The sequence below is a fragment of the Chamaea fasciata genome, unplaced genomic scaffold, assembly GCF_029207755.1.
Source record: "Chamaea fasciata isolate MVZ Bird 193981 ecotype frontalis unplaced genomic scaffold, bChaFas1.0.hap1 SCAF_15, whole genome shotgun sequence".
NCBI lineage: Eukaryota > Metazoa > Chordata > Aves > Passeriformes > Sylviidae > Chamaea > Chamaea fasciata.
The window spans coordinates 3,772,619-3,791,521 of record NW_027094100.1 but is presented as its reverse complement, the minus strand read 5'-3'; positions in this window follow the sequence as shown (position 1 = coordinate 3,791,521).

Genomic DNA, 18,903 nt, shown 5'->3' with positions numbered 1-18,903 from the left:
AGTATTTTGATTTTGTGAAAGGATTTCGTCAAGTCAGGCTGAAAAACCCAAAGTATAACCTAGTTAATAATTGAAGCATTGAGTCTTCACTATATTGAAATTCTTTCTGGAGAATTTATTAATACTTAGGATATGACCAGCTATTTCCTTTGTAGCTTTATTAAGTTAAGAAATATCCAACACTTATAGTACAGAGGCAAAACCTCAGTAACTTTGAAGTAGTTTGCTTAGATCCAGTAATACATTAATGTGTTTGGTACTATTTTATTCATTCTTAAAATATTGTATCTCTATCTTCATATTTTTGAGGTGTAATAAAAACTAAACTTCTTGATGATTTCTAGAGCAAGAAATGGGTAAATGCTTGTGAATGAACCCTTTGAATTGCATTCATTACAGGTTTAGTGTCTCTGTCTTTGCTTGGATGTGCTGACAGTCTGACATTGAAAAGTAATTCTCCATATTGCCTACCTTTACTTCCATGCCAGAAATCTCTTGTAAATGTGAGTATAGAATAAACCAATTCTATGGAAATATTATGCATACCACTGTAGTGTTAGAAGTGAAAGCAGGACTCCAGAGAACATGCTGAAATCTGTAGCCCTGGTTTCGTGCCTAAGATGTTCTTGTTTTCTGAAATTCTTTTCCCAGAGAATTTTCTGTAAACATGAGAAGTGTTTTTCTAAACTGTACTTTAGTTTTCAATCCTTTTCCTAGGAGGGACTTCTTCTTGATGTCCCTCTAGTCTGACCAATGTGATTGAAGAGGTTTGCCTTTTTGTCACCAATCAGATTGTTCTGTGAAAAATAGTATATAAAGAAAACAAATCCCAAAAATAAAAGAGTAATTTTCAGCCTTCTGAAAATTGGAGTCTGTGTTGTTGTAGTGTAAAACAGTGTCAGAAATCCATATTCTATGAAAATGTGTCTTTGAAAATTGGCATTGTTCAGATTTCATTTATTTGTAAATCATCTGCTGAATGCTCACACTAGGATCTTAGCTTTGCCAGAATTCAACTGCCACTTTGTAAAATCACTTTCACATTCTTTCCCGTGAAGCTCTGGGCATGTAGGGCCCAGGAACTGGGTGGAATTTTTGGGAGGAATTGTCATGATCCAGATGATCCATTTATGATACCTGCATTCCTGTTCCAGTCCTGGCAGCAGTTACTCTTCCTTCTACCAGTCTGTGAGTGTGCTTTCTAAAAGGCAACCCAACCTGCTCTTAAGTTGACTTTTCTGGTTGCCTTATGCTTGGAGTACTCATGCATTGACAAATCAGTGTTGAAATCAGGGAAAGTTGTCTTAGCTGGCCTTAATGAAAATACAGAATGCATTGCCTTGCTATGGGGAATTGACCTCACTGAGACCATGATTCAAAAGACAACCCTGTGTCTGCCTGTGGTCAATAGTAAGTTTTCTTTACTCCTAATCTCATTTAGAATTAGGAAGAAAGAGGAGTTCTCATGGTTAAAAATAAACCAACAAAACTAATCAAAACAAAACCCAAAACCAACCCTGAAACAAAACATCCTGTATTCCAGAGGCGAGTGTGTGATGAGATTTAATAAGTAGTTCATGAGGTCATTTTCTTTAGACATAGTCAGGTCCTTCTCTTCTGTCAAAAGACCATTCCCTTTTTCCAGGCATGGGCATCCCAAAGTAAAGCTGTATTGTGTGACATCTGTCCCATCTGATCCTCCCCTATCCTTGCTTCCATTGCCTCGTTGTCCATAATAATTCCCCCACTTCAAAAGGAGAGTACAGAACATTGATGGGACTTGGAGCTTCTGGGAGGAGGCAGCTAGAACTGACTGTATCCAGACATGGAACAAATTGGGAACAAGAGCTGATGAGTTTCCATTAACTGAGTGGGTCAGAGAAGGTGGTTTCAGAGAAAACTAAGAGCACTGTCATTTTTTGTCTTTGGAGAATGTTATTCTGATGTCAAACCCATCTACAACCTATCAACATGTGCAAACTTCAGCCACGAGTAGAAAGAAGAAGGCAAAAGCAACAAAAAGTAAGTAAGGAGGCAAAGCATTGCTGTGATGCTTTGTGAGGAGTGAGGAGAAATGAACATTCAGCCAGAATGGTGTGAGGCATTCTGTGATGAGCAGCTGGAAGAATGCTGAGTGGCATCTGCACTTAGTGATACATTCCCATGTACCACATTCTTTCCACTCAGGAGAGAGTTCATTCAGATATAGGCTGATGACTGATCTCAAACTTGACTTTTTTTTTTTTTTTTTTTAAATATTTTCCCTTCCATTTCCTACTGCTTACCTCAAACCCAGCAGGCACTGGAGAATATTGAGTAATGCTGTGTCAGTAAAACTGCTGGACCTTGGGCCAGTGCTGTGATTTCTCATGTTTAGCTGGCTGAAATTTCATTTTCTGGTATTACTGGATGGTTAACTCTACTAGGTTTTGTATCTATGTCTGTAATAGGCATTTTGTTTTTAATGAGGGGGAAAGAAATACATGCTGCTACTGACGGAGCAGGTTTGAACTCAGATGGGGAGATTCCAGGAGTTTTGCTGTCATCCTTCATAATTGCATTTTGTAATACAGTCATGGGAATGAATGAGCTTTTGGTACTTCCTGTAGAAGTAGTATTTCCACATGTTTTTTCCTGGTCCCATACTACTGTAAGCTGTACTTATTCTTTTAGTTATTGGGAAGATAAGGCTAATAAATGATATCCTGGTAGGGAAACAGGGCTCAAATCCAAGCCTGATTTAGAATTCATCATGATTTTGACTGGAAGGGTTCTGTAGCCATGCAATAGCTACTTGTGCAATAAATTCTTTTAAAAAGTCGTAGAAATGAGTGATTCAATGGCAGCAGGTAGTAAGGATGGCATGGTGACACTGCTGAATTAGCATTACTCGTGGTACTAAAATTGTTAGGGGTTCAGAGTACAATATATGGAGAAAGCCTGGAAGAGCTGGGTCTCTTCTGAGGAGGGACTTTGGGGAAGATCCCATTGCTGTTTTCAATTACTCAAAGGGATTTTATAGAGAAGATGAAGACTCCTGGAGGGATGTAGCCAAAGGGCAGAGGAGACCAGATATCGGCCAGAACAAGAGAAATTGCACTTGAATGTGAGGGGAGACAGGCAGATCCCAAAATTATGGGAGTCAGCCACTGGAACTAAGAAAGAAGCTGGGTGCTCTCCATCCACAGACATGTTCAGAACTCTGCTGGATATACAGTAATGTAGTCTTGCCTTGGGTTAAACTTGAGATGGTGTCTAGAAATTAGACAGAAATCAGCAATTTAGAAATCAGCAATTTAAATCAGTCTGATTCTGCTGTCCTAGAGCGTGGGATTATCTTGGCTCTTTTACCACCTGGTACAGTGTGAGTGCCCACAGCAATCTCCAACGACTTGCAGCATTCCAGCTTCCTGTTGTCAGGCTGGGGGAAAGGTGGATGGTCTGAAGGGCTCAGCAGAGCAAGATCTGCAAAGGGGTTGTGCTGCTGCTGTGAAATGCAGTTCCCTGAGAGCTTCCTGCTTGGCCCAAGCAAAGTGAGCAGCATGATGGGCTCCTGTTCCATCTCAGATCTGCAGAGTGGGGGCCAGACTGCCACCAAAGTCCTCTACAGGTGCTTTGCAGCACCCTTTTGGAGAGCTGGGTGAGTTTCTGGGCTCAGCAGGAGCTGACTGGAGGCTGCTAGAGGCACTGGGGCAGTGCTGCAGTCCATCCCCAGCTCAGGGGCTGGCTCCATCTGGGTGGGGATGCACTCCCCAAGGACTGCTGGTCCTTGCTCCTACCCAACAGTAGCCATCCAGCACTGCCCACCCCATTGCTCTGGCATTTTCCCAGGAGAATTGGAAAACCTCCATCTTTCTGCAGGGTTTGTCTGAGAGGTAGGCAATGCTGTATGGATCCTGTGAGAAGTGTGTTGATATTTTGGAATTACTTGGGTAAACCAGCTAGCTAGCTGCACCTTCAGAAGAGATGATGTGGCTTTTAGTACTCATTTGTAAGAAAAAAAAAAAATAATGACTTTAAAGCTCATCATATCACGATTTTCATTTTTGGTGTGGGCCATGTTCTATTTTCATGTGCACATCACTTTTACTTGAGATTCTAATTACGGTATACGTGCAGCTATTAGAAATCTGAAGCTACCAAGTGTTTCAGATTTTCTCAATTCTTCGAGTACATTCCACCCCACTGAAGCTGCACAGAAGCTTTCCTGTCATTTTCAACTCTAATACAAACAATAGTAATTTCTCTGCTTCAACAGATTTAAAAAATAATTATACTGCACTTGAATAAAATAATCCATTTCTTTTAACTACAGTGTCAAAAGAAATACTGATCTTTTGTGTTATCCACATCTACCCAAATGTCTGACATGTGTCCAAAAGAGTCTGAAAGAACAAAAATGCTCTTTAGAGACTGAATTTCTTTTTCAAAACTAGAGTATTCATTTAGGGAAAGACATAACACACTTAACATAATCTTTTGAACTACCATCCTTATCTTAATATTGTTTAAGTCATGATGGTAATGTAGGATGCTTATGATTGAAGCACATATGTATTAGTTTCTGGAGGATTTGATATCTTCTCCTTGAATAATTCAAATTATTTGCCTTTATACTGGGACCATGAAAACAATTCTGAATTTAACAGTAAATTAGTGAAATATAGATGTTCTCATGTTTTCTGGAGAGTTTTTATCTGAAAATTGAGATGTGAATAATACATCAGGTAACAGCTCCTTTGTAATATTGTAATCACAGTGCATTGAGGCTGCATTTTCGTAACTAATTCAACTAGGGCTTTAGATTTCTTAATTTGTGAAGATTTTTAAAGGCGGCAGAAGCTTTTTTACACCAAGTGTTCTCAAATAAATAGAATATCATAAAGCTTTCACAGCTTTGCCCTTTTCCCAGAACTGGCTAAAAAACCACTCCTGCTGGTACCAGGTAATAAAATGTAGACTGTCTGAATTCTACAGGTGCTACATGGTACAGGTAGAGCTAGAGGTTCTTCAGTTTGCATTTAGGAGCATGAGTTGAGCCTGTGTGCCTAAAAAAATACTTCTTTTGAAGATTTTTATGGGATGAGAAACACTGTTTCCATGGCAGGAGCCTTTTTGACTTTGAATTTCAGTGAAGGGTTTGTGCCGTGAGTTCCTGTGCTCCGTTGTCTTGATTTCTGCAGGGATAGCAAAAGCCAGCTGGTATCACAAACTGAAAGGACACTTCATTTCCTTCAGTGCATACACCTTCCCTGTTGTATAATCATGCAATTTAATGGATAGCACCACTGGTTGCTTAATGCCACTGTATATGAAAATAAGGTGATTGTGAAGTGGTGAATGTGTCACTGTTTCTGTGCAGTGCAATGTAATGTGGCACTGGGACACGGACGGGCTCCACAACAGAAGCAATGTCAACAACTGTAATAGCCCCATCTATCTTGGTCTTAAATTTCATCTTTCTGTATAAAGGAGAAAGGCACTCACGAGAGACCAGTGACTGTGTTTCTTTTGTTTAATCAGTCCTGATGGCTTGAATCAGGAAAGAGATTTAGTAGAAATATTGTGTGAAAGCCAAACAGGTGGTTGGGGGTGAGAGCCTGTGAGTCCTGGCACATGTCCTAGTGACTTGCCCAAAGGTGTGAAAAGGGGCAAATCAGTCATAGAAAGAAGATGGACTTTAGGAATCCCCAGTTAGTGACTGAAATAAATGTAACTGACATCTGTTACTCGTTTCTCTCTAAAAAAGATAAGAATTTCTCTGCTGTTATTATGTGGAGGAAAGTGAGTCCTTGCCATTAAGCAGAAGCGTTCACGTGTGGCTTGTCACAAACTGACAGGAGGCACGTGTCCTGATCGAGTTAGTGCAGTCATTCAGACAAGAAAAGGCTCTGGCATGAGAAGAATTGGCTGCTGCAGCAGAAGGGAAATGTGGACACAAAGGGCTCGTTCCTCCTTACCTGAGGGAGCATGAGAACAGCCTCAGCATCAGCCAGGGCAGCGTTTGAACCCTGCTATAATGCTCCATTAATGCATCTGACTGCTTCATTAAACACGTTGGCATGACAAAACAAATGTGCCATCCCACGATGAAAGCTGCTGCCTGCTGATGGACACAGTGACAAAAGGGCAATTTCTGATGGGTCTAAAATAGCCTCATGCCTCAGCCTCCTCTTAGAGCAACTACTGGGCAAAACATGAAAATTCTGATAAATTAGTCATAAGAATGTGCTCAAACCCACCAACACACCTTGACAATCACTTGATCGTTCCACAGGATTTCATAATTGCAGGTTTACAGAACATGTGTTAAATGAGGGGGGGTTTATTGCATAGTCACTCAAACTGCTAGAACCAGGGTCACAAACTCTTACCTGCATAGTAAATAAGTAAGGTATAACGGCTGCTCTGCGCTTGTGCAAATGTGTCTGTCTCAACATGAGCTTGGTGAAAAAACCTTTTTCCAGAATATGACTGTTACTAAAAAGAATATTATGTTATATTGTTATAACTAGGAATACTTATTCCTGAACGAATCCATATTAATGCTACATAAACAATCTAAATAATTTCTGTTTTGACAGGGAATTTTCAAGCTGCCTTTTCCTGACATAATTTTCATTTTGTGTTCTTTCAGGAGAAAAGTTAGCTGTTTCTCATCAGAGTACACCAAATACAACACTCCTTCTGGTAAGAATACCTGATTAGTTAAGTTGCATTATAAAATGTAGCTCTCTGAAGTCCAACACATTCAGCTGTTTTTCATTTTCAGTAACTGCGTTTAACAGTTCCATCTTCCTTTCAGAAGCACTTTAATTCTTTTTATTCCTTTGTTCCTGTCTCCTCTGCTTTCTGAATTTATTCTACAACTTCATGAACAATGCTGTAAATCTTCCTGCACTCAGTATTTCAGACAGTCACAAGCAGCATGTGGTATGTGAAATCCAGGCATTCCAAGAGCTACTTTTATTTATCCTCTTGTGTTTCCATTCATTTTGTGAAGTTTTTGGCATCATTAGTGATGTGAAAATTGAGCATGTTGCCCTAGAAAGACAAATATAATATAAAAATAATTTTTCTGTGGAAAAGGAGAATGTTCAGGAGACACCTAACTGACTCCACTGTGTCTTGCCATTTAAGGAACACACCACAGGGAATTTTCATCAATGTCCCATCCTTTCTCTTTTGGAGGATCATGCTATGTTTCTAGTTTGGAGATTTTTTGCATCCATCTTCAATATTTTTTACTGGTTCATTTTAAATAAAAATTATGCTCTTTTGTATGTTATATTTGGGATGGTTTTGAGAGCACTATCTGTGCAGTTCTGTCTTATTTTGCCGTCTCTTTTTTGGATAAGAACCTTCATATCGTGCTGTATAATATTGTTATTTCACTTAGTCCTGATGCTGAGGCAATTTTTTTTTCCTGCCAATGAACTGAGGAGAGGAGGAAGCTACTGCTTCAAATTATTTCAAACAGTGTAAAGGAATATATTGTAGATCATCTCTTGCTTGTGACTATTCTGTGTTTATAAATGGAGTGCTGAACTTGATCAGCACTCCAGGGGATCAAGGAGGCCCAGGTACAAGAACTGCATATGTGCAATTCTACAGGAAGGAAGCAATTCCTAAATCCATCCTTTCAGAAAACTGTGAAGCTTGCAAAGGTGAACTATCCCCTGCTAAAGGCATGTCTTCATATTGCGGTGTAAAATATTTGTGCAGAATGTGTAAACCCATTTCAGGTTTAAAGAAACCCCAAACAAACAACAAGACCAAATTAATACAAGCTTCTGAAAACTGTCAGCCCTTCAAACTGACTCTGAACTATAGCAAAGTTTGGAATTTGACAGTGACTCTGTTACAATGCAAATATTTGTAAGAGATGGCACATTACTACTGAATTGAAAGTGCTGCAAGAAAAATATATGAAGAGGATCAATAGACAAAATGCTTGTTGTCAAAATGTATTTCTTTTTAGTTTTTTGGGTCCATGGAAACTCTTTTGCACTGCTGAGAAATAGAAAAATTGAATGCTGACCCTAAAGAGACTCAGTCACTTCAGTTGTGAAAATGGGAGGGCCAAGCTTTTTCATCCTTTGTTTGCTGGTGATCACAAAAGTTCTGTTTCTATTTAATTTGGCAGTCTAAGAGAATGGATTTTTTTTTTCCTTTTTTTTCTTTTTTTAATACATTTTCAATGACTGTGTGCGATAACTTGAGTTGCTGAATGCTATTTTTATGCCCACTTCCTACTATAGTCAGACAATTTATTCAGAAAAAACAATCCCCATGTCATAACTGGTCCTGCAATCTGTGGTGAGAGCTGCATCCTGTTGTCTGGGGGTGTGACCTCCTGCCTGAAGTCCTTTCAATCTCAATTATTCCCCGATGCATATCAAAGTCCAGTTCTGTGAGCCCAATCTGTACTGATTCGTTTGCCATCAACCCTTCTACCCTGAGCTGTGCTGTCTGTAGTCCATAAAGGGTTCAGACAAACCCAGTGGGAGGGTGCACTGCCAATGAAATCCAGGGCATCTCCCCGGCCTCCCCACAGCCTTTAACTCTGGCATTAAAATCTCCTGGCTAAAGTTATCCTCTGTGCCTGACTTAACGTTTTGGGGAATTGTCTATGCATGTGGAAAACCACTAAACCTTAGAACTTATGCTCTGTTCTCTGAAAAATAACAGAGTAGAGTTGGGTTTATCGTTAGTATAATATATATATGTTAGTATAATATATATATGTTAGTATAATATATTATAGTTATGGTATTGGGCATAACTGCCTGTGGTTGCTCTTCACAGGTTTGTCTGTAAGGTCTAAAATACATGAATAATCCCAGGGATGAGGAAAGAGAAGATTCAGATGAATTTGTAGACACTCATCATCTTCCTTGCTGTTCGGCTGTTTGGTCTCATTTGTTATTTCTGCCCTTTTTTTTTTTTTTTTTGACTTCTTTGTATCCCAAATATAACCACCTTTTCTCACAGCAGAAGGAGAAGTCCTTTTAAAAAAAGTATTTATATATCTTTTTAAAATAATCTGCAGATGAACTCATTAATCTAGAATTAATGAATATAGTTGAACATCCAGATTGAGTGAACTTAATCTGATTTTTTTTGCTGTTCCAAAAGATTTTTTCTTGTGATGTATTTCAACAAAACTCTTTGACACCTTTCTTCTTGTGTAAAGTCAGTAGCCCAGGAAAACTTGTGTTTTCTACTGCCTTGAGTAACAGGATTTGTGTTCACATTTACAAATTTAATCCAGCAATAGGTTTTTATCCTTGTTGTTAGTCACACCATCATTCATCATATGATGTATTATTACAAACAATTACTTGATTAAGCTGCAAGATATAACACTTAATACTTAAATACCTAAGAATTTCTTATTTAAATATGTAAGAATTATGTAATGTTCACTTCCCACTATCCTAACGTGCAGTCACCTCTGGAATTAGAAAGTGACTCTTCATCTGTGTGCTTTCAGGGGGTCAGTATGTGCAGGTGAAACTTCATTCAGGATTCAAGGAGCTGAGAATGTAATTATTTTAATAATGAATTTTATTTTAATTGGCATTTGGCCAGTATGCTTAGGTTCAACAATACTCCTAAAAAAAGTAAGTGGGAAAATTTTTGTCATTCCCAAGTGTTGCGATTTTCTGCCTTGAAAATAAGTGTCACTAAGCAAAACAAAATTCAAAACAACAAACTCACCCCTTCAAACAATCCAAAGCAAACTTGGAAACAGGACTGTGCCTGAAATGACAAAGTGTCCCCTGCTAAATGATGGATACATCCCTGCATTACTCAGGTATTGATTTGAGGTCTTTCCAACACTGGCTGAAATTAGGTCACAGAATTTGACAGAACTTTAGCTATGGCACACGATAAACTTGGATATTCCAAATAGGTTACGTTGATATCAGCAGGTGCCACTTGATACCACTGTGATTTAAATCCCTCACAAATGGTTTGGCATCAGCAGGAAAGAGAAGTAAGTGGAATTATTAATAGGATATTGAATGAGGAAGCACCTGTTTGTCCAGATGTTTGTTTAAAAAGATCTGTTTACCCTTTCACTGCATAAAGCAATTAATGATTGTGTTTACAGTCTTAAAATGAGTATTTTCCAAATCTGAAATATATCAGCTTTAAAGATTCCAAGGGCAGAATTAAGAAAAAAATATAATTTTAATAGTAGCTAATATCTTTATTAAAAAAAATAAAAAGCAAAAAACACTATATTAAAGCATCAGGATAGGTGCAACTCCATTCAACGGAAATCTGTTAATGAAATAACAAATCCAGTTAAGTCCAGTTTCCAGAAATCCCTTGGCTTTGTAGGGATAAGCTATTAATTTTACTGTTGACTTCAAGGAAAGTTAAACTGGTCCCGTCAAATACGATCACTGTGGGTTTGTTGTCCCAGAATTTCTTGTGCAGGGTAATAAATAAGCGTGTTCCAGCAGTGGGACGTGTGGTGTTCTGCCTGTGCTGCAGTTCCTGGGGGCAGCACAGGTGTGTCCTAGGGCAGGGAATTTCCTTGGTCTCAGCCCCAGGGAATATGAGTGAGATCAGCAGCAAAGGCTGGGCGATGTCCTCGTTAGAACCCAGGATTGTGTTCCTGCTCTGGTAAACATTTCTTTAGCTGTGCAGGAAGAGCTGCTCCTGTATCTGCATCTCACACCCTTCTCTGGGATGAAGGTTTGCACCAGTTCTCCCCTGTCAATGTCCCCATCAGTTTTGCCCACTGGTCTGATTGTGAGTCCTCTCCTCATTATTTGTGAGTAATTTGCATTTTAAAGGTAGGAAGAAATAAAGAACCCTGTCACGAGGGAATTTGCAGGTGTTTACACGCAGGTAAATTCTAAGTATGATTTATGTAAAGGTATAAGTGAGTCTTTTTTAAACTACTCCGTGTGATGCTCAGGTGTTGTTTAGTACTTTCTCAGTTGATTTAATCACATAGAAAAAAACCAAAAAACAAACAAACAAACAAACAAACAAAACCTTTTTCCTTCCCTTCAGAAAAGCTGTCAGCAGGCCAGTTTTTCTAGGATAAGGTCAGAAATAAAACACAGCTGCAATGTTTGTCTGTTTCTTTTCGTGAGCCAAAATTTTCCCAACTGCCCTCAATTTGTGGTCCTGTGCTTTAACCAGGGGGATAGCAAGAGATGCAGGTCATAGTTATGAAAATAATTTGGGATTTATACTATTCGGATTTACACTTAGAGCATTTTTAAGAAGAATAGTTTTGTGCCAAGCAGATGGAAAGGTTTATAAACCACAAAGAATGGTGTAATGGAATAGGGCTTGAATTTCTAGACTTCAATCTCTTGAAAATCCCATCCTAAAAAGACTGACACAATTTCATGTTTTTATGTAAAATGCATGATTACTAATGACTAACTTACATAGAAGTGCTTCCTAATAAAAGATACTGATAACTTCAAAGGAAAAATTAAAACTGTGGGAAGAAGTTCTGCTGAGTGAGAACCACTTGCGTTAATCCTTGAGAAACAATGAGGGAATGAGGTAACACCATTTACCGTCACAGCGCTGTCAATGCCAAACAAAAGAGCGCTGAGAAAGATGTGCTAATGGCTCAGGATGGGTTGGATCACACCCTCCCTGGCAAACACCAGCAATTATCAGCCAGGCGCTGTTTCTTATCGCTTCAATTGACTGCACCGTTACTGAGCTACAAGAACTACATCCCAAACAGGCAACAGGTTTGCTGGCATTTGCCCTGAGAACTGACCTGTTTCCATAGCTGTTCTTATGTAGAAATTAAGATACTTTTTTGATAATAACTCTTTTTTCCTCCACCTTCCCTTTCCCCCACCTTTTACTTTGACTTAATGAAACTCAGAGCATTTCCTTAGAAGAAAGCTTGTACTGCAGGGGTGGTTGTGGGTTGGTTGGGTTTGGGGTTTTGTGCATTCCTTCCCAGCTACTCTTATAATCCATTGTCTCTCTTGTTTCCTCCACGAGATTAAATTCATGATCCTCTCTTTGCAGCATCACCAAATAACAGCATCACAGAGCAACCCCTGTTTTGCTGAGCTTTTTATTTCTCCAAGATCATTCATGTGGCTTGTGGCTCCTCCTTCGGGGAAAGCAATATGGACCAAAGTGCAGCAGTCATCCAGTTTGTGTGTGGTGGAGATATTTATTAAAAAAAAAAAAAAAAAAATTGAAAAAAACCACAAACAACCCCCCAGTTTGCATTTAACCTCTCCTATCTCAGCTGTGGCCAAAGGCACAGGAGCCATTGTTCTCAGAATAAAAACTTGTGGCACTGAACAATTCCATTGTTTGGCTTCATGATTTTACAAATCCAGCACCTGAAGATTCAGGTCAGGACTTTGGGTGCACCTCGAACAAGAAAATTCTTGCTGGGTACTCCAGGGCACAGGAACTCAGATTGTCTAAGAATTTTCATATTGGTCCAGGCTTTACAGTGGAACATTGTGGTGGTCTCCCATTATTGGGGATTGCTCCATTAGGACATTACTTTTTGAAATCTGAAAACGGTTTTTGACTTCTGCATCAATTACATTCCATATTCACATATGCACTGGATTATCTTTCATATATAAGCAATTAGTTGAGAAAAGGAAAAAAAAATGTACCCCTGTAAAATGAAATAAAAAGAAAGATGAGTTGTTAAAAGAAATAGCGTTACAGATGTTGCTTCACTATTAAGCTTTGAATTATCCGTTAATTTTCTACTGAACGTAAGAAAAAAAGCCATAAGAGAGAGAAATATTTTATGGGAGAGATAAACCTTAATAGGATTATGAGTTTAATAGCAAAAGTGATAAAATTTGCCTTCTCAAAATGCAGAAGAAATTATTGGAATTTCCCCTTTCTCTTGGAATTAAAGGCGGGGCAGGGTGGTAATGGGGCAGTTGATTTAGAATTTGGTTTTTAGTGAATTGCAGAGCAGGTGAAAAGGAATAGGCTTGCTTGTTTGGGGATTGAAAATTGAACTTAGTAATGGTAAAAATGTTCTTGTCTTTTTGATCCATAAATCGAAATTGCAGCAAAAACTGGTGCTTGAACAAAGCAGTATTTTCTGACATAAATTTTAAAACAAAAGTCTAGGACAACATTTTTCAGTTGGTGTAAGAAACAAAAGCTTCTAAACTTCTGGAAAAAATAATTTAATGAGAAGTGATTTTTTAAAAAAAAATATTATTCCAGTTTGGCATTTGGATGCAAACAGCTCTTTTTCAATGAATTTAAGTTAAAATGTCACTTCGTTTTGATTTGGTGGCTAAAAAAACCAAATTGACATTTCAAAATGAAATAAAAATATCATTTTGAATCAATGTTAATATGAAAGGTCACTTGGTTTTCAAAGCCAAAAAATCCTTCTGGAGCAGAATATTTCATATTTAAGCAGGAATTAGGGTTGTTGTGTTTGTTGTGGTTTCTTTTTTTTCTTATAGAAAAATGTAAATTATTTTATATGTATGAGCATCAGCTCTCCTTCACACTATTTGCATGAGAAGTATGTTGTCTGGCTGTATCAAAACTATACTTTGTTTGTAATCCATAGCTCTGCTGCCTTAGAAATACTTCCCAATTCTCTGCAGCTGGAGCTTTGTTCGAAATGTGGAAACGGAAATTTCCACGTGTGACCCTGGGCAGGCTTCACCCTCCCAGGTGCTCACAGTGCTGGGAATGCCCTTCCACCCTCTCCTTGTGTGTAAAGCCCAGCTCGGTGGGGCTGCCCAAGGGCTGGTGTTTCCTGCATGGCAGAAAAGGGCCTGTGCTGGCATTTAAATGTTCAGCATGGGCTGGGCAGAGATTAGGGTCCCTCTTCTCCTAATCTCAGTCCTGCAGGAGCTGTTGGACTTGGAGGGCACAGTGCTTCATCCCTCAGCTAGGGAACTGTGCAGACAAAGATGATACTCTGTTGTGGAAGAGTTCAAAAATATTGGCTTGCTCCCTTTATTGTTTTTCTTGTTTCCTTTCCCAAATGAGAGAGTCTCGTGCCGTGCTTTGCAATGTACTCCTGCTTCTTCTACAGAAATGTTTACCATTTTTCTCAGCTTTTGCAAGCAATTACTGAAGATGCAATTTTGTGCTTAATGAGCAGCTGAGCACTGAACCTTAAAAGAAAAAAGAAGCTTCCCCTCTCCAAATATTAATTAATCTTTCAAGTTAAAACACTGTAACCCAAGCATCCAATTTTAAACACCCTGACTCTAAAATACTTTTCAAATGGTCAGATCATTAATTTTCTCTCAAGGACTCACAGGCAGCACAGAATAAAGAAGCAAACTTGTAAGGTTTTCTTACTTGCTTGCTTTTGCATGCTTCCTGTGCTATCCACAGTGCCCAGAAGTTTTTCAAATTAAGCTGCTGTGAGTCCACCTGCAGCTGGAGACTGAGCAGCTCAGCTCTTCCCCTTCCCCTGCCTGCCAGAGAATCTCTTTGACTGGTGCTGAGGGGAAATCTGCTCTCCCCTCAGGCTGGGACTGGCCAGTGCTCCAGGGAGGAATCTCCAGCTCATCCCTGCCTGCAGCTGGGGCTGACCTGGACATGGGAGCAGCTGCTTCACGGCCTGGGTCCCTCAAGTTTTCTTATTCCCAAGAACTGGGAAAGCTTCTGCACCTCCTTCTCTGGGGTGAAGCAAGTACTAACAGACAGTAGAGCAGAAAGGAATTTATAAACTCTCATGTCTATTTGTAGTTAAGTAAAATTGGTGTTTGATGGAAGCTTTTTGTCCAATTTTGTTGTTTTTTTTCTTTTTCAAACTATTTAATGAAAAAAGATAGATTGCTGCACTTTGATGTTTGCACTTGAAAAGAGGGAAAAGCTAAGTTGCTAAGATTTTTTGTTCAAGGTCTTTCGGTTTCTCTAAAAGCTTCTGAATACTTACTGCTTAGCCCAGCTTGGTTGTCACTGAACTCAAGCTGTACAAAGCCAGAAGAAAAAACCAGGTGTAAATAAACCAAATTGGATGATATTCTGCATTCATATGGTGACTAGGTTTTCAGAGAAAACAGCCACAGCCACATGGGTGCTTTCAGACCGGCAGTTTTGCCAGTAAACAAAGACGTAGGTGAACCACATCTTCGATACCTGAATCTAGGAAAGGACAGTCTGTGATGTTAGAATTAATCCCAGACACAAAAACACAACCCATATGTAGTGAACATGTGTTTCAACAGAGAAAACAGACAAAAGAAATCTTCCAGAGTGCCCATCCACCCTGATTAGAGAAAGAGCAGCTTGTGCTCCAGCCTGCTGCTCACTGTGGTGAATGGATCCAGAGGGGCTGCGGAAATCCCTGTTCTGGATTGCTTGGAAGGGGGAGGCAGGAGCTCCAGGAGTGGCTGTGCTGCAGTTTGGTGGGAAGCATGCAAGTTCTCATGGGTACAAAACACAGAGCTGATTTGTATACTGTGGCTTTTGGCAAATGGCATCTGAGAAATACTAACTGTTCTCTCAAGGTTTTGTTTGCAGTAGTGTCTCCAAAGAAGGAAAAAGGGCTTTTCAATTTTATGAAACTGAAGGCAGTGCTATTAGTGATGTCAGCAACTTAAAAAGTAGGGAAGAGGATGTGATTATGGCATGTAGTAATTAATCACTGGCATTGATGTACCTGTTTTGCAAAAGTGTAAACACAGTGAGGCTGACATAGGTGAACAGGATCTTGTTTTGTACTTGTTTTTTTTCAACGTTAGTGCAAAAATATGGCTGGGTTTTGTTTTTGCTTTGCTGGAAACACTGAGCGAGTTATGTGGGTTCCCAGGGTGTTATGTAGGGACATTTCAGTTTAATTTCAACAAGTTTTTTCTAGCAGGCAGTCAATTATAATCAAGAGAAGTGAAAAACATGCTAATATATTTCATAGTTGCACAGTGATAACATTACACTGAACATGATATCCACAGATTTCCAACTTCGTACAGTGAAATAAATCTGATATTCTCTTGCTATAGTTTTCCTATTAAGAATGAAAATACACCGTAAGATTAAACCAGGCAGGGAGAGATATTAGTAGGGTCTTGGAGTTGTTCGGATTAACAGTCGAGCACTTCCAAGTCATAAATAAATAAAACAAAAAAATACATTCAGCTTGTCAGCCTCTGGGCAGAACTGCCTTCTGTTGTTGCAGCCCTCTAGGTAGTATTACTAAAAAGTGTCAGCAGAAATGCAAAAGGGAAAATACTTTAGTATTTTTCTTCTTTTTTTTTTTTTTTTCCCTTTTTTTTTCCACACCTAAATTTTGCATTCATTTCATGGCTCTGTTTGAACAAGCCAGAGGGCTGGGATGTGGATGAAATGTTAAGATGTTGTGTGTGTATATACATGTGTATGAGGCCATACCACATACATCTACACAAATGCTTTTGTTTGGGGAACCTGTGCATAGGATAATGTGCTCAAGTAGGGCAAGCCCTTCTTCCTAGTCTCTTTTTTTGTTTCTTGACCACTATATGTATACAAATATATATGAAGATAATACATTTATAAGCAAGATAGTGTAATTTTTTAATATATTTCACTGGCTATTACATTATGCTGTAATAAATTCTCTCAGTGCTATCTAATCTTAGAACTGTACCATGCAGTGAAACTGCCATGAATTATTAATTCCTAAAAGGGTCATATCAGAGAATATTTTCAATGGGATGGTTCAAAATGAAAGTGCAGCACCAGGCAGAAAAGTGACTGGTTAAATGGGAGAAAAACTCTTAGTTGGCATAAAGATATATTGTATTGTGTTATTTTTGCCTTTTTTAGGAGTAGCATGTGTGCATGTTCTTCCCTGAAAGGCGTGGGGTTTTCTACTTTTTTTTCTTTCTTTCTTTTTTTGCTCTTTTAACTTCTCTGTGTTGCAGGATCTGAGTGTACTTTCTATTTCAGTCTGTATTGTCAACTGAATTCTAATCAAAAAGTAATAGCAAAGTCAAAGTGAGGAGGATAATAGAGACCTTGGTAGCACTTGGGGCCTAATATTATCCTGAGTATCAATATTTTTATTATTGAAAAAAATAAAATACTGTTATGAAACCCTCCATGACTGCATACAGTCTCTATTCTATCTAGTCATGAGCCGCGGGGAGGCTGCTGCCTTCTAGAAAAGCTCCACAACATTTTTTTCAAATGGCCAAAGAAAGGTATGTGCCATTGAACTTGCTCTGCTGCTGAGATGGGCTAGAGAATTTGGTGCTGCCTTTCCCAGTCTGGGGCTGCCCATGCTCTCAAGCCAGCATTGAGATTTCCATGGCTTTCCACTCCTGAAATGGATGGGATGGACTCACAGGAGGCACTGCTCCAGCTCTTGGGAAGGAGCTGTAGTGACAGTCAGCTGGAGAGATTAATTTGCATCTTTAACTGACAAGGCTCTTTCTGAAGTGAACATCTGACCATAGGTTCAGATTTATGAGGTCTTATTCCATGTTGTGTTTAATGCACTGACTTCAGTCAGGTGAAAAATTCATCTGTGGCTTCCTCTGGGTTGTTTCCGTCCCATCTGCACAGCCCAGTGAGATCCTTCTGAAGGGTGTATGCTTTGAAAGTCTTACGTCTTTATTAGCTAGAATTGTTTCAAGGTTTTCATTCTACTGCTAAGGGGAGGTTTTATAACAAAACGATGTCTCAGTTGGTCTCTTAGTGTAATCGGTGAATGTAGACCCACGGCAGAGAGACAGCAAAACAAATTCAAAAATGTCCATATGGTTTAGTGGCTTTACTTGAATCTTGGTAGAGAAAAACCAAAGGTCTTTTTTGTGGTGCACCACTCTAACCTTGTAATGTATGGCCATATGTTTGTAAGGGCTGCCACGCATGTCTTTCAACACAGAAACTTGGGAAAACCAGTTGGAACGAACTCTGTTACCCACATTATTTTCACAACTTCTGAGTAAATTTATGCCCACTCTGAAAGTTACGTTTTCGAAAGGAAAACCTGAATGGGAGATAACAAAGTGTCTGCAAAGCCACTGGAGGTGTTTGTCCTACATACAGACTGCCTGCTCTCGAGGTAGATAAGAAGGATATTTCAGTCACATAAACAGATGGAACAGGAGTGACACTTCTGGTCACCTCTACAGACTCGTGTCTGACACTGGCAAACACAAGTGGGTTAGAACTGATGCAAATGCACAAACAGATCTGCAGCTTCTCACATTGACCTGCAGCAATAACAGACAGATGTTTTTGGCTTAATGTTTGCTCGTGAAGATTATTACCACAGGTTTAGGTAATACATTCATGATGGCAAAAGTAATAAACTCGATTAAAAGGCCTCTTCAATGAATTTTGTCCTTGCCCAGTGAGTTCATGTCAAAGCTCTATTGACAACTTGACCTTGAAAATAAAAGATAATGGTGTTTTCTGACATTTCATTTTGCTATCATTTTATTGGCTGAGGAAATCTGGCACAGAAACATTAACTAGACATAATTAATTTGCATTGATGACATCAATCAACCTCTATTTAATGAATATAATCAAGTGCTGTAATTTGTTTCCAAATATAATGAAAGACGTGGTACTCTACGTCCAGTGACAAAAGGAAGAAAACAATGTGAATGTTATATCAGAAACTTTGCCTATGCTACATGGAGGTCCAAAATAGAGAGTCTGAACAAAAAACCCACTGTTTTGCCTTTGGATGTGCAGAACACAGCACATTCAAAACCAAATCTGTTTTCATTGGGGCAGATTGTAGATTTTCATTGAGGAGGTGGTAAGTGCTGGTTGAAACTTGTCAAATTTGAAATAATCCTTTATTTCTTGGGGGGGGGGGGGAGGCATATGCTTAACAATTTATTGAGAGCAAAATGTTATTCTCATGACATCTCCTTTCTATCCACTACTGTAAATTTTCCCCTGTAACTATGTGGAGAATATGCACAATGTAAC